General features: G+C 32.4%; 1 protein-coding gene across 9 annotated transcripts in view; it reads left to right on the top strand.

Moving 5' to 3' along the window:
• Positions 1–17802, top strand: part of klar (klarsicht) — a 326898-nt gene that overhangs the window by 74273 nt on the left and 234823 nt on the right. The window contains exon 2 of one of the 9 annotated variants that reach the window (XM_089728514.1): positions 13490–13524. The exons of the other annotated variants lie outside the window; for them this stretch is intronic. The gene's annotated coding sequence lies outside the window, so the exon portion shown is untranslated. The remainder of the gene's footprint in view (positions 1–13489; positions 13525–17802) is intronic. 9 annotated transcript variants of the gene reach the window in all.

Here is a 17802-nt window from a genome sequence, read left to right as displayed (position 1 = left end):
GAAATTTCGATAGATAAATTGGTCAACATTTGTCATGATCCAAAGATGAAATAAAACCAGTTACGTAAGTTGCATAAATATTCCTACATATTGTATAACAAAGGTGAAAGACATACATTGATTTTGATTCATTATCTGCTGTTAGAAAATGAGCAGTCGTCAAATAGACTGCTTAGTTGTTCGAATCGTTGTTAAGAAATTACATCCCGAACAAAAATATACGTTATATTCGTTAAGTATACATTTTTGATGATTGTTGAGTTTAGATGTGATAATTTTTATTAATTAATAAAATGCATTTACCCGTCTAAGGAATTGTAATACAGGCAATCCTCGTCTAAGGAATTGTAATACAGGCAATCCTCTAAGAAATTGTAATACAGGCAATCCGCTTTCGGTCCTCAAGTTATTGTGAATAATTCTGAATAATTGCTAAAGTGAATTAACGACTTATAAAGCAGAAGTCTTTATTTAGGTATTTGGGAAACTAACACTACAATATATTACCAGTCCTGATGAAACGCAACAGTGACAAGATCATCGGCATATTAGTTGTCCCAAAAACAAAAATTCAATAAGATTTTTTATGCCATTATTTTAAAAGTAAATGTCTACAATGTCTACATGTCTAGAAGATCTACAATGACCGACATCGAGCCGGCGAAAGTGAGGTTTTGAATAATTTCCGCGAAGGTATTGTTCACAGCACGAAATATATGACAAGTCAAGTCAGTTCTTGAATGCACACTATTATCTAATGTTTCCAAACAACATAAAATGTTATGTTACATGACAACCAAAATAAAATGGATACAATAACTGAACGCATCAGCATTAAAATTCAAAATAGCCACTAATCATTTAGCAGATGTGCCCCATGATTTCACCAGCTTTAAATATTTAAATTGTAAATTCAATACGTTGTTTTTGGGATAAGTTTTTTTATATATGTTAATCTTTTGGCCCTTAATTATTCTTATACTTCCTATATAATTATTTAATTTAAGTTTTGAAAATTGGCATTCGAATTTTTTTTAGTTCTAAATAGTCAATTAATAGTCAGGGCAGTCCAAACTACGTACCTTTCCGGGCTAATTAAATTTAATACAAAAGCTGGAGGACCTCAGTTTTTTTTTTTGTTTTCAGCTAAAAAAATAGCTTTTCGGGAATTCCCCCAATAATAGTAAAATATAACTTCACTTTTAAATTATGTCATAGGAATGGAATGTTACAAAAATAAAGATAAATTATACTAAATATTGATTATATGTTTTGATAAAGTATTCTATTATCCATAACTATTTTCTGATCAAAAAATGCGTCGCGGGACACATGAAAACATTGGCTATTCTTTAGCCAGCACTGGTCTATATCATAAGTTTATATTAGTCAAAAAAATACGAACGCTATGATAGAACAACCACCGTATACGAATTAACATAACTGGAATAAATTCGTTTCAATAAATGCGTAACAAAAAATGAATCATGAACTATAACGATACTATCGAATACTATCGATTTGAACTTTCGATTATCGATCTATATTGTTCGTACATTCAAGGGCTTGACTTTCGTTTTTACTATGATGTTACGGTTACATTCTATATCGACTCGGAAACAGGTTAAATACGTTGGCCCTTAATGATATTATTTCTCTTTCAATTAAACATGGAAAGTTTTTCGAAACGCCCAAATTGAGTTTTCACTGTAACTTGTGTGACTGTTTTTTTGTCATCGAATACTGGTTTTTCAAGGCGAGAAATTTTGGAGAACATGAATGTTGGTGCTTTTATAATACGATAAATACAAATTAATAAAAACTATAACAGGCTGCAGGGCGGGATCGATGGAGAGAGCTGATTGACGGAATCGGACGGAGTCACGATCCTCAGCAGTGAGGGACCGATCGAAGAGAGAGAGAGAGAGAGATAACAATAAAAGTTCTGCTTTTTAGTGCTTTGTAACAGTGATTCTGTAGAAGGCTGGTGGTAGGACCTCTTGTGAGTCCGCACGGGTAGGTATCACCACCCTGCCTATTTCTACCGTTAACCAGTAATGCGTTTCGGTTTGAAGAGTGGGGCAGCCGTTGTAACTATACCGATACCTCAGAATTCATATATCAAGGTGAGTGGCAGCATTTATGTTGTAGATGTCTATGGGCTCCGCTAACCACTCAACGTCAGGTGGGCCGTGAGCTCGTCCGACCATCTAAGCAATAAAAATAAAATAAAAATGCTGAAAATGTAATGAGTTAGAAAAACAAATAGTACAAGACAAATTGAGACTTCGACCACTTGAACTCAGAGTTCTTCGAGTAGTCTGCAATGAAAACAAATCACCGACTGTAGTAGGATTACAGATAATATACAGTTAATATGATAGATTGAAAATTAATGAGAATACAAAAAATAAAATGATGAACTTTATCACCGCAGATGTACAAAATATCACTGTTTGTAACAGTCCAATACCTAGTTTAAGCTGATTTTATACACTAGGACTGTTTATTTAATACTACATTAACATTTTAATTATTTTAATCAACGACACGGTTCGTACTATTTTGATTGACATTTAATTAATGATATTATAACAGGTTTTGTATTATAGTATGTCACAGCTGAAGGCCGCAACAATATTTTTATCAACACCTAAATAAAACCAATGGGGCCAAGAATACGTAATTATGAAACCGTTTCATATTAATATTAAGATCTGTACGATATTTTTTTTATGTTGTGTCTGTCATATAATTGCTATCTCTGTACCGCACTCACCCGGTCTGGTTTGTATAGAAAAGTGGTGTTTGAGATGGTATTTTCATTTGATATTAAACTGCAACAGACTGATAAGAGGAAGTAAGAGGCCAAGGTTGCAAACCCATACCTTATGATTAATTATTGTCATGAAATATCGTCTAACTAAATCTGGAACATCTCGTTAATATTCGTCAACAATTTGGATAATTGTAAGCATCACTTTGGTATAGAGAACTGGTTCCATCAAAATCCAGTTACTAACAAAATTACAAGCAATATTTTTCTACGATTGATGATAAATTAGGCTAACGAAACAACAGATAATAGCCTGAACAATGAATACGAGAGTAAGTAGCACAAGCAAGTATAACGTTCGGATACTTTGCCGATTTGACGGCGAACCTCTGAAATTTAATTTCATTTTAATGAACATAGAAAATGAAATATTTTTTTATGAGATTTTATGACCTGGTAACTGAGACCTTTAATTCATGTCTTATTTTAATTTATTATTCTTATTTTTATGAAAAATGATAATATGGAGTGAAATGAAATGAAGATGATTAATTTGAGACATTAATCAACTGGGATGAAATTAAATATAATGATATGGGATGAAATATAATCTTAGTACAATGGTGGTCATTTACTGAAATTTTTTCAGTGGACTTTTTGAAGGATCTCGAGAAGTTACGTTCAGCGCCTTTGTTTCAATTTCCCACATTTGTGCACTTTCACAGATATTAAACAGTTAATAAACCACCACTATTACACATTGAAACCTGAATAAACACTAAATAGACTAAATAAAACAAATCACAAAACTTCACTCCTCGCGTTCCCGCCAAAAAGCCTAGAAAATGAAATAAGTTACCATTGTACAGGTTATATTTCGAAAATGACAAATTGGAAACGTCAATCTATTTGTAATAAATTCTATATTTAAATTATTTGAAAGCGGAATAGATTTGCATGAACAACTGCTGCGGTGTAATCTGTAGTTTTCTTTAGCGCAGTAACATAGGACTTTTTGGCGGGAACGCGAGGAATGAAGTTGTGTGATTTGTCTTATTTTGTCTATTTAGTATTTCTTCAGGTTTAAATGTGTAATAACGGTGGTTTATTGACTGTTTAGTATCTGTGAAAGTGCACAAATGTGGGAAAATGAAACAAAGCTGTTGAACGTAACTTCTTGGGATCCTCCAACAAGTCTACTGAAAAAGTCTCAGTAAATGACCACCATTTTACTGAGATTATATTACATCCCATATAATCTCATGTCATTTCATTTCATTTCATGCCATGTTTCATATTCATCAACTTCATTTCATAATATCATATCTCATATAAAAATTTTTAATTAAAATTAAAATAAGACTTGACCTAAAGGTCTTAGTTACCAGGTCATAAAATCCGTTAAAAAACCACTTAAAATAGGTAATATCTTGTTTTGGACACATCACAGATAAAATAAACTATTAAAAAAATACAAAATGCGATCAAAATTTTGCTTTTAAAACTGCCCCAAAATTTTAAAATATGTATTACATCAAGCTACACCCATTGTTTGCATTGAAAATAAACTATAAATTAAATTACTACTACAGTAACCTATTTCCCTTATCGAGCAAGCGTGTTGCAATGTTTACGAACGAATGTTCTCACGATGTCTGCTGTACGATTTCTCAAATTGGATTGGATTGGACACGCAGTCTTTTTTGCTATTCATTCGTTTTATTGAAAAAGCTTCTCAAATTTGGCGGGCAGTTTAATTTTGTATCATAGTTTTTTTTTAATGGTTCACGAATTCATATAAAACAACCTTAAAACCGACTAACGTTTAAATGATCGCTTAGTACAATAATTTTACAAATCTAACTACTGAATAACTTATCTGTGATTAATATTATAAATATCAGTATTAATAATTAATAAATCTTGAAAATGATGAATTGGAGTAAAGATACCTCAACTTTAATTAAGGCAATAAAAAGAACATTACGACAAAATGGGAAGAACAAAAGAAAAAAAAATTCAAAGAACGAAATCGTTAACAACAAAAGAATCGTCGAGAATTTTAATCCAGGCTGGACATTCCATTTTCTTACAATAAACAGTAACATATTCATAAAACGTTTTATAGTTGCATAGTAAAAACCTTCCTTGTTTATGACTGGGGCCAACTAGGAAGCTTCCTCAATACTCAGTTGTCAACTATAGCTTTTGATGTAATGGGCCCCTAAAACATTGACTCCATTAAAGCATACTATTAACTTTAACTATTGTTTGTATTTTAACAAAAAACTCTTGGACAGTAGGTACAATGTTAATATCTTTAAATTATTATCTAACTAGCGACTCGCCCTCGCTTTGCTTCGGAAACTGTAATTTATTATTTATTTTCCACTAATGGATGTTATTATACATATAAACCTTCCTCTTAAATCACTCTATCTATTAAAAAAACCGCATCAAAATCCGTTGCGTAGTTTTAAAGTTTTAAGCATACATAGGGATGTAGGGACAGAGAAAGCCACTTTGTTTTATACTATGTAGTGATAAGATACTAGCGACCCGCCCTCGCTTCGCTTCGGAAACATTAAAACACACATGAAACAAAAAAAATAAAAAAAGTAGCCTATGTTCATCAGGGACAATATCGGCTTCTAATGGAAAAAGAATTTTTCAAATCGGTCCAGTAGTTTCGGAGCCTATTCGAAACAAACAAACAAACAAATCTTTCCTCTTTATAATATTGATGATGATGATGATGACTAGCGACCCGCCCTCGCTTCGCTTCGGAAACATTAAAACACACCTGAAACCAAAAAAATAAAATAAAAAAAAATTAAAAAAAAGTAGCCTATGTTCATCAGGGACAATGTCGGCTTCTAATGGAAAAAGAATTTTTCAAATCGGTCCAGTAGTTTCGGAGCCTATTCGAAACAAACAAACAAACAAATCTTTCCTCTTTATAATATTAGTATAGATTAGTATAGATAAGATATTTCTTTTTATGTTCAATATAATTTTCTATGTTTCAAATAAAGCATAAGCTATTTAAAGAAATGTTACAGTTCAACAGGTTTCAGGTTTTTGTTTTGTTCGGCTCTTGATCCTTTAATCCATTTTCAATAAAAAACTTGAAGTTTGATCTTGATATTCTGTTTAGTACACTATTCTAAACAATTATTAGTGCATAAAAAGAATAAAAGACAAGTTTCCTGCAATATGACATCGATTCTATGAAAGCCACCTAGAAACTTTGAAACCTATTGGAAATTGAAGACAGACAGTCTAGTTTTCTGAGCAAGAAAAAATCGTGATAACGGTTATCCGCAATACTTTCATCTAAGAATCTTGATAAGACGCTTAAAAGCACATTAATTAAAACATAATTTTTCGAGAAATTTCTTGAAAATTCTTATTAGTCAAACAGAATATAATACATAGTTATACTTGAAGAAAAATTTTCATATTTGATTCAGTTATGTCTCGTTGGCTAGTCAATTTGTGTTTATTTTTAAGCTTATCGTTTTAATCTGACCGCAATACTTTGAGGCGACTGGTTTTCGGAGACCTTGCGAGTACAAATTTGCACTTTTAACTTGTTGGGTTCATATTTTTTGTCTTTAAATTAAATGAAATATATCGCTATTATAAATATGATCACAGACACACGTTCATTTGAGACTAAACTAGTAAACAAAGTAAGTAAACAGGTAAAACTTCATCGGAGAATTAGCGAGATTGGCTAATATTAATTTATATTTTTTATACCGCCCTTTAATTGGGGTCACTCTCGGCAAACATGCTTCCGTTTCAAATGTTTTCTTTCATTGTGTGTAATAATTACAATCTTAGACCTCAATTAATCAATGACTGCGGTTGTTAAAATTACAAGAGTGTGTAAAAATGTGAATTACTCGGCGGTGGTTATAAAATAACTAATGTTTTTTTATACACTGGACTCTACCAGAAATCATTGCTTTTATCCATAATGTGTTTTCATGAGATATTTTTGGTCACGTATCTATCTGGCTCTGAAATTTGTATGTAAAAACAGCTGTAGAATTGTAAGCATACCTTAAGTCCTATAATCTTAAGGATTCTTGAATCCAAGCCAATAAAAATAATCTAGACGGCGTCGTAGTAGGGTGACGACTCAGAAAATCGAATTATGCTTTTAAGCTGACTGCCGTTTCATTATAAACAGATACAGTATACACAAAGTTTATTTCGCAATTAAATTATATAATATTTACGTATGCTAGTGTGTCTACATGGACAGAAAGAAAAATTGCGGTTATAGTGATAATCACAAATATTGAGAGAGCGATCGTCATATTTCATTTTACGACTGCTGAGTTTCATATGATAAGCAAATCCTTTAAGACATGATTTATGAGTATTGAGTTCGAAACCTGGCACGCCTATTGTTACAGTTAATGCTATATTTTTGTTTATTAACATCGTAAAACATCGGAACGCGATCTAGTGGCAATGCGATTACAACTACGCAGGCAACAGATGGTGTTAAATATAGGATCATCCTTTGACTTTGCTACGTGCACTTTTGCAGCAAAAGTACAGTTAACGATCGAATGAAGTGTCATATAATGCCTATATGAATAAAATTGGAAACAATCAGTTATTGTGATTTTAACTAAGTTGTTTACTGTGTACTACATTCTCACACAATACAAAACTAACATTAAAACTTAATTAATTTAAAATTGCCATAAAAACAACAAAGAATATGAACACAATAGGGTTCAAAATGCAACCACTAGTAAATACAGTTCACAAGCTGACCGACAAAATAAATTGGCATTATACAAGTTCAGGCTGAAAACTGCGACGAATTGCAAGAGACATAATGATGCCACACTACAATCTCCTGTAATATACTGTATATATTTTCTATAATAATGTATTGTCTTTAGTACACTGCAACATACCTGCTATATTTTTATATTTTCTAGAATTTCTGTAAATGAAACGGTTGTCTGGAAGAGATCGCTTTTAGCGATAGACCGCCTATTGTACAAATGTATATGCTTTTTTTCCTGTTTTTTGAATGTAAATTGTGTTTTGGTGTGCAATAAAGTGTATTCTCTCTCTCTCTCTCTCTCTCTCCGCTGCAAAACAATATAAATCTAAAAAGTCTCCTTATGTAATTTTGAATTTCGATTATTTTAATCGCACTATAATAAACTTGATGCTACATAACAATTCGAAGCAAAACTGCATTCGGAAGTGTTCTCAGAGCATTAAGTAAATTGAAGTGCTTTGAACAATTAAATAAACAATTAAAACTCTGTAAACGATCATTGTTGTGTTTATGTAATAATGATTGTCTGTTCATTAGTGAAGAGTCGAAGTACAGTCAATTTTTTTTTTTTAAAATGAAAGTAAAATTTCTGCCGTGTAATTAAGAAAGTGGAAGCCTGTGCTCAGCACAAGGTAGCAAAGAGTTGAAGATGAAAAAAAAGTAGTCATTGGTTATGGTCAAATTATCTGTAGTATTTTGATGTTAACATGCAATAGTATTTTCTAAAAAAATTAAGAGTTATTAAGCTGCGTGCGTTATATTCGGCGTACTTTAATATTTTCTAGTCTATATCCATAAAGAAGAACCTTTATCATTTAAAACTTTCAAAACTCTTTAGTTTTAAAAAGGATTTTTCTTAGACGAAATCACTCACCTGTCTGTCATTGAGTGAAAGGAAAATTCTGTTTTGTATAGTATAATAATACTGTTTAATTTTTAATAGTAAGTTTAAAAGATATTAGGGGCTTTGAATGTTGTTCTCGTATTATATCACAGAAAGCGCAATTAAGTATTTTGTTGTTTATTCATTCCATATCATTATATATACTACATCTCATAAAAAGTATCAGTGCGATATTTTCTGAAAATACGTACACTCTTTGTTGATACGTTAGAACAGTGATTCTCAACCACTGTTCCGCGGCACTTTTGTGTGCCGCCAAATTTTGCGAATATATAATAATGTTAATATTATTAAATTATATCATTTTAAAAGAAAAATATATTAAACATGAATATAATATATTTAAATCTACAAAAAAAAATTATGGTATATTGTAGTTTATTTCGTATATTAAAATATTTTGATAAACTATTTATGCAGTGTGTTGTAGTAAGTAAATAATTTTTATCTTTTTTTTTGTGTGCCGCCCAATTTTGAAATCGTTAAATATGTGCCGCAACAAAAAAAAAGGTTTGAGAATCACTGCGTTAGAAGTTACATAACGATGCAATGAATGAGCTGCAGAATATGCACGTAACCGGAATCCACACAAACGGTGTTACGTGCAGTTGGCAAATGCACTACTGTTTAACCGATGGCTTTGACTTTGTGACGTCAATGACCTAGCCTCGAATACGACGTGTATTATAAATGTTTATCAATGAAATAATCTTTAAAAAAAATTAACCTTTACTAAGCAGATATTTCTAAATTTTTCCTTTAAACTTTAAGGATATCGTGACTGTCGCAGAGAGCTCTACCCTTTTCGGGTGCTCAAGCTGGAATGACTGACAATGGCCACGTTTATTTATAGTGTAAAAATGAGGGTAGTTTGCTTATGAATTCCCTTGAATATCGTCTTTTACATAATTGTTTACATGTTTACTACATAGATCAATATAAGGAAACAGTTAACTTTAACCAATTTGAGTTAGGTTTGTTGCGCCGATATATCAATACTCTGTTATGAAAAAGAACACGGGTCGAATTAAATTGAAGTTGATTTATTAGACATTGTGATCGATAGGAATGAAATTAAATGTAACGATGGGACGAAATAGTAAAATGCTGAGATAAGATTCAACCAACCAACAGTATGAACATGTGTTTTTTTTTCGTTTTAATAAAGGCACAGGGAGCAACAGCAAGAGCCGCGCCACATTATCATAAAGCCTCATTTGAAATAAGACACGCACTGAAAATTAAAGTTGGGAGTTTTAAAGAATTTCAATGTAAAGTACTCTGAAAGCTCATTCTTATAAAAGAAAGCTGCCAGTTTAATCTTTGTGAACTGTATTTAGACAAAAATGTAAAAATTTAAATTTTACTATCCAACTTGTCTCTGTCGACAACAGAAATATTATCTGAAGTGCGATTATATTTTATAATGAAATAAAGCATCATTATTTTCCAAGTGACTTAATGGGTTTCGTAATAGAGTCCGCTGCCGCCTGTTACGGGAACGAAGTGAACTTTAACTCGGCATATACACGGGGTCGAAATCACTGCAACCGCAGCTGCAATGCAGTACGACCTCCTTTGCACTCACTTCCTTCATAGATATGTCGACCTGTAGATATTACATTAAAAAAAAAAACAAGTTTTAGAAAGAAAAAAAAATTTGGTGCATACATAATTTTAATTATCTGCTAAAATGTCTGTCTGTAGTATTAATTAAAAATTCGCATTGAATTCATTTCATTAGTTAATAATCTTACAAATCTAACAAATTAATCTTACAAAATTATCATCACAGTTATCGTATTTTTTGCTGGCGACGCGAAATAAATTTGGAATTCTAGTACATTTAAATATAGACGTCATTCTAAAATTATGTAAAGTATTTTCATCGATTTTCGCGAGTCGTAGATATACCTAATTAAAACTTATTTTTACGGTTTAATCTCACGCTTTTTATTATATGTACTATTTGATGCCCAACTTCAAGATATCATTAGTTGGTTCCGTGCGAAAATAAACGTGAAATTGTACAATTAATTTTCTTACAAAAATAGACATAAAAATAATGACAGTAAAAATGACAGAAATAATGACAGTAAAAAAAACGCTATATTAAATAGTAATAGTAGTTTTACATATACACATGCATGTATGTACATTTGCACGTATTAACGATTGTTTTACAATCTTTTTTTTTTTGCTATCTAATGCCGAAATAAATAAAATGCACTATTCGAGGTCGCCTAGTTGGTTCTGTAACTAATAAAATAAATAGTAGTAATCATATAAATACACATTATAAAAGTCTGAAGAGTTTGTTGAGAAATAACATAAACGGATTACAATAATTCGAAGAGTAGTTTATTGTTGAGATAAGCAAACATTCCAATTCAATAGTACTACAAATTTTCAAAGTTATCAATATTACTTTTACGAACTAAATTACGATTTTTCAATTAAAAACTGCTTTTTAATCTGGATCAATCAGCGCCTCAACAAAAACGTTAAAGTGATGAACTTTTTATGACGCGAGCAATTGAAACACGCGAACCCAGTATCCTATTAATTAAGCACGTTTATGTAAAACAATTAAGCACTCAATCCGTTACTTCACAAGCAACCCGCAAAACTTACGTCACTAACGAATCGGTTAACTTTTATGTCGGAAAGCTTTTAGCGGGCTACATTCATGCCCGTGATTGAAGTGTCGGATTTAATTATTAATCTAAATCGAAAACTATCCCTATTTTTGTAACTATAAAGCATTTTTTTTACTCTCGAACAAAATACGATTGTGTAGGATGTATGCTTAGTTCACATAGTGTGAAGTCACGTTGTTATATAGTTATTAGGACAGGTGATAATAATTTTAACAATAGCCTAGAGTTTAATACGAAACGTCAACAGAATTAGTGTACCTAGATGTAGTTATTAATTGATATTGTTGATCACGTAATCCAATATAATTAATATATGTAATAGGTAGTATTGATATCAATAGCGTTGTATATGGATACCATGAATATAATTGTTAAAAAAATCAAATAGAAATTTTATTTATCTCTTCCAAATTCGTATAACAGCTGCTGCAGTGTAGATTTTTCGTGTCACGTCAATTTTGAAAGTTTCGTTTAGTCACTAACTGCAAATATTAAAAACGTGATTTTGCAACTTATACCTTATGACGATATATGCTCCGCGAAACACTGGTGTTCGTGTCGAGATGTATTATTTATTTTGTATTCTTTATTTGTAGTGATTGTATTGGTTTTACTTAATAAGCATGTATTTAAAGTATGAAATCAAGTATTTCAGTTTTATTGGATCTTAACAGTAAACCCTTCGCCGGTTGAAGTCAAGGTAGATAAGCATAATACATATTTATTTAATTTAAATGAGCGTCTGCATATTTGTTATTTTTATGTAGAATAGAGACGTATATTTGATTATTTCTGTTGTAACGTTATTTCTGCGAAAAACCTCAGTGTATACGTGAAGTTTACAATTTAAAAAAAATTAATTACGCTTAGTATTCAATAAATATTTTATACCATTTTTGTTTGTTAATGAATATGCGAATTACAAGGTTCTATAAGCTAAAAATAAATGGATCATAAATTTTACGAAACAAAAAGTGATATTTATAATGAGGAAACAAAAAAATGCGAACATTTAAAATGAATTCTTTATTAGCAGGCTTCAACGTGAATTAAAACATTGTTTTTAATATTATAAATGATCAGATATGATATTTCTATATACATAACTTAGATTTCGCAGTCAGTCTTGGCACGCATGTGTTCGATGGAAGAACTATATTACAAGAACTATTACTGATTGCTACATACTCTTTGGTTTTTACGAAAAAAAGAGGCGGGAAATTGATCGAAACCAGCCAGTGTTTAAGCATCAGTGCCAATGGAGAGATTGTATAATTATTAGTGTCGCTTAGTTACAAAATATCGGAGCGGTATAAAGGGACGACGAATCAATTCTCAATACGATGGTTTTAAACTTCCTTTTTTTTATTGCTTAGATATGTGGACGAGCTCACAGCCCACGTGGTGTTAAGTGGTTACTGGAGCCCATAGACATCCACAACGTAAATGCGCCACCCACCTTGAGATATAAGTTCTAAGGTCTCAGTATAGTTATAACGGCTGCCCCACCCTTCAAACCGAAACGCATTACTGCTTCACGGCAGAAATAGGCAAGGCGGTGGTACCCACCCGCGCGGACTCACAAGAGGTCGTACCACCAGTAATTACGCAAATTATAATTTTGCGGGTTTCATTTTTATTACACGACGTTATTCCTTCACCGTGGAAGTCAATCGTGAACATTTGTTGAGTACGTATTTGATTATTGGTTCCCGCCTGAAATTCGAACATCGGTGCATCGCTCAACACGAATGCACCGGTCGTCTTATCCGTTAGGCCACGACGACTTCAAACTGTCCAATTACATATCATAAATTACACACACCTTCACACACGATAAAACAGCGTTCAAATTATGACTATTTTTGAGACAACTTCAAAACGTTTCAATCATAGATCTTTATGACATACATAAATTATCAAAAAAAATTATCCGATAAACATTGCGTGGGTTACTATCGATTTAAGATATCGATTTTATAACAATCGTAATGTATTGATGTCCGTTTAGCAGTTAGAAAGTTCTCGGAATTCACTTTGAATAACGTACCGATAGCCAGAAGCGGAATCGATCACCATAATTCACTTTGTCAATTATTTACGTTTACTATTGTGCATTCATTACTTTCTACTCTTGTGGCTGACGACTTCCGGCTACCTTCAAAACAGTTGTTACAGCGTTAAGATCAAAACAATCTGCAGGTAATTGCTTAGGTACTTTAAAAAAATGCGATGTGAATTGAACTTAAAAAACACAAAATGTTAGGTAAATCTCAAGTAGTACGATGCAAAGTCATTTTATTTAAAAAATTGTTTTATTTTTGTTTCAGGTAAATGTTGCCCGAATCTAATCGAATGTTGTAACGTAAGTTGATATTTAATAAAGGAGAACGTGAAATTTACATACAGCCAAACGATTTGTCACAAATCTACAGCACGAAAAGAATTAATAAAAAATAGGAAAATATCTTTAAACACTATTAGCGATACTAAAAACATTTCGTTTAGAACACTGTTGCTTCGTAAAAAAAAAGAACAATTCAAATGAAAGAAATAAAACAACACACAAAGTTTGACCTTCGAAGCGAGGTGAGGTAACATTGAGATGCAACATCTTGTTAGGTAATCGATACTAGACAATCGAGATCTAGGTTTAATTTACGAGCTAATCGAGCTGTTGCAAGTGAATCGTGTTATTAAAATTTTATCATAATAAATGATTTTAGTATTGCAAATTTGTGATATTTGAGTAGGTAGGCTTCCGAATAAAGTGATTCATCGCGTGAAAAGTCTTTTGTAAAAACAATATGTTCATATGTTTCAAGAAAATACTGTTTATAAAGCTTACTTACTATTAACGCATAATGTACATTATATCAATAGAATCGATTAGTATATTCGAATACGTGAAAATTTTACACTGGTGGTAGGACCTCTTGTGAGTCCGCACTAGGTACCACCACCCCGCCTATTTAGGCCGTGAAGCAGTAATGCGTTTCGGTTTGAAGGGTGGGGCAGCCGTTGTAACTATACTGAGACCTTAGAACTTATAACTTTTTTTTTTTTTTTATTGCCTTTGTAGGCAGACGGGCATACGGCCCACCTGATGGTGAGTGGTTACCGTCGCCCATGGACTTCAGCAATGCCAGGAGCAGAGCCAAGCCGCTGCCTACCGCTACCTAACTCAAGGTGGGTGGCGCATTTACGATGTAGATGTCTACGGGCTCCAGTAACCACTTAACACCAGGTGGGCTATGAGATCGTCCACACATCTAAGCTAAAAAAAAATATTCAGAGTCTTACAAAATTAAATGTACTAAAAATACTTTTTAACGCAACTTAAGATTAAAAGTAAATATGTATGTATGATCTGTACTCGTGAGAGATTACGATTGTCAGCTGTGACTGGATCATCGCTTTCTACACACTGTGACACATACCTAATTTTCGCTGTGTCGCCTTCACGGATCTTCGTGAGAATATGAACAAGTGCATAACAATACGAAATTAGATCAAAAGTCTTTTATAGGAACACTTAATCACATCTTTGTTATTGAAGAGGCACTTCTACTTCTAAACTCACGACTTTACAATGTTATTTTTGCTACGTGGGTGCGCATTGTGCGACGCGATACTATGTAGGTTACTGACATTGAGCTTCTTATCTACTGTTGATTTTTGAGAGGTGTATTTTAATGTATGGCCCCTCAGAGGCGTAGTTATCTATATATATATATATGTATATATATAAATGAATTGCTGTTCGTTAGTCTCGCTAAAACTCGAGAACCGCTCTACCGATTAGCTAATTTTTGTCTTGAATTATTTGTGGAAGCCCAGAGAAGGTTTAAAAGGTATGTATATATGAACATTCTCGGAATTAAATAAAAATAACAATTTTGATTGTCCTTTGATGTGTCTGTCCCCCATCGGACAGATTCCTTTTGTCTTTTATTTATCGATTGAGGAACTACGAAGTCTGCCGGGTCAGCTAGTACTTTATAATATCTTAATACGAATTCTCACAAGCGTTAAATGTTGAAATCGCATAGATTTTATAATCGCGCGAAAATTAATTGATTTTCTTTTTTTTAATCTCGCAACCCTGCTAATATCTACTGTGTATGTAATTATCTGTGGATATTTTATAAAATGGCCGCCAGAGTATTGAGCAGCTGTGAATTTTAGGTTTTAACACTTGGTATTGGACTTTTTGGCGGGAACGCGAGGAGTGAAGTTGTGTGATTTGTTTAATTTTGTCCATTTAGTGTTTCTTTTGATTTAAATGTGTAATAATGGTGGTTTATTAACTGTTTAATATCTGTGAAAGTGCACAAATGTGGGAAAATGAAACAAAGCTGCTGGACGTAACTTTTCGGGATCCTCCAAAAAGTCCACTGAAACAATCTTAGTAAATGACTTAGAGATTATATTTCATTTCATTTCATTTAATTTCATCCCTGTTGATTAATGTCTCAAATTAATCATCTTCATTTCATTTCACTCCATAATATCATTTTTCATAAAAATATGAATATAAATTAAAGTAAAACATGACTTAAAGGTCTCAGTTACCAGGTCATAGAATCCTTAAAAAAAAAAACACTTTGTATTCTTGGCAGTTTGTTTTGTAACGGCACTCGTTTGTCTGACTATGCGGTAGAATGTGCCTGAAATAGTTTTGCATTGCGTTCGCGTTTGCAAAATGGTCATCGATTGAAGTTAAATGATTATTTCAAATGTAGTCACAAGAAAATAGCAGGATTTTGTTTCTTCAACTTTAGTTTTCAATTCAATTGAATTAAACACATTATAGCGAAATTTAAAATAAATAAATAATGGACATTTTATGCGGTCGTTTATAATTTGGAAGAGAAAATTGTGTTAAACTTTAAATATGTAGTTTGAAATGCAAATTCTATTTTATTACCATAGGTGTAGCTGCGATCTCGGTCTGTATATAGACTGTCGTGCCGTTGGCTCCCTTTGAGTCGTGACGTCGAACCAACTATAGTATGATAAGTACTCATCACAGGAACTAGGGGAAAAATTCAATCATATTATAATATCTTTCGTATCGCCCTATCCTCCATATGAAGTGAGCTATATTTATTCGTAACAAATTTCCCAGTTTCTTTCGATAGTATAATTTTGAATTTCTTGTATAATTTTTAAAGTTTCTACTGAACTACAAATTGTCGAAGGAAGCAATAGCTCAAGTAATCAGGATCAAGACACACATCTTTAAACATTTATGCTCATCGAATTTTGATTATGATTATGTGCAAAAAAACGAGTATTTAAATTCAAGTTACAAAAGCTATGTCATAACTCACACACGACTTACTAACATTGGAACCGTTTAAAAAAATATGCTAAAACTTCATTAGAATTTATTATGTTCTAAAAACTTATTCACTTCCGAATAGTGGCCGCATCTCGATTAGCATAGCAATTAATTGCTTTGTGCCACATCTAACTTCGGCGTTTCAAAGAAATTTAATAACCCTAAACAAGTATTCTAGTTCGAAGTATACGCTCTTCATTGTCGAAACGAGTGACTGCATATTTATAAACTACTAGCTGACCCGGCAGACTTCGTAGTGCCTTAATCGATAAATAAAAGACCTAAACTTTTGTATAAAATAAACTTAAAACAAACAAAAGGAATCCTTCCGACGGGGGACACATCAAAGGAAAAACAAAATTGTTTTTCATATTTAGCATTTTCATATTTATCTACCTTTCAAACCTTCTCTGGACTTCCAGAAATAATTCAAGACTAAATTAGCCAAATCGGTCCAGCCATTCTAGAGTTTTAGCGAGACTAACGAACAGCAATTCATTTTTATGCTGCTGCATTAAAAAAAGGCAAAAGTAGACAAGGTTTTAGGCCATAATAAAATGAGAAAGAGAGAGAGAAAGAAAATAGCGATGACAGTAGTGGAATTCGCGCGTGGGAGGGACACTAATTTGAGAGGGTACTTTCAAGTGCCTGACTAAATATAAGAAAGTCATATACTAAAATAATAATAGTTATGAATGCTAATTCAAAGTCAAAATTGTAATGTTTTCATTAAATTTTTCGATTCAGAATGCAGTCTCACCACTGAGAAACACCGGCAAGTAATTCGGTAATTGCTTTTTTATTGAATTTGAAGGCTGACGATCAAACGGCCCCTCTGATAGTGCGTGGTCCCGATGCCCATGGACATCAGTATGGCCTGAGGCCTAACTGAGCTGCTTTACCGCTTGAGACTTTTCAAATCTCGTTTGAAGCCGGGTCATATCATAAAATTGATCTTTTAGTTGAAATAATAAATAATTTTAAAATATATGAAACACTTTATTAGTACTTAAAGCTACTAATTAAACATTAGAAAAATTAATATGCATTAGGTACCCAGCATCAACGATCCATACAATGCTATATGCCATGCTATAACACACATTCATATTCACACGCTTTTGTTATTCAATTATGAGGTAAATAGTTTCCCAGCAATTTCAAAGTGCAAAAAATGCATACTCGCCATAATTATAAGCCAAATGACAGTATCACACAGCAGAAAATACAATAGCATCTCTCATGTCAACTGATAGTAAAGTATCGCTTCTGTACAGCACATAGCTATATGTAACC

Source organism: Bombyx mandarina, chromosome 07, assembly GCF_030267445.1.
Source record: "Bombyx mandarina strain Sakado chromosome 07, ASM3026744v2".
Lineage (NCBI taxonomy): Eukaryota > Metazoa > Arthropoda > Insecta > Lepidoptera > Bombycidae > Bombyx > Bombyx mandarina.
This window is presented reverse-complemented; position numbering and strand designations above follow the sequence as displayed.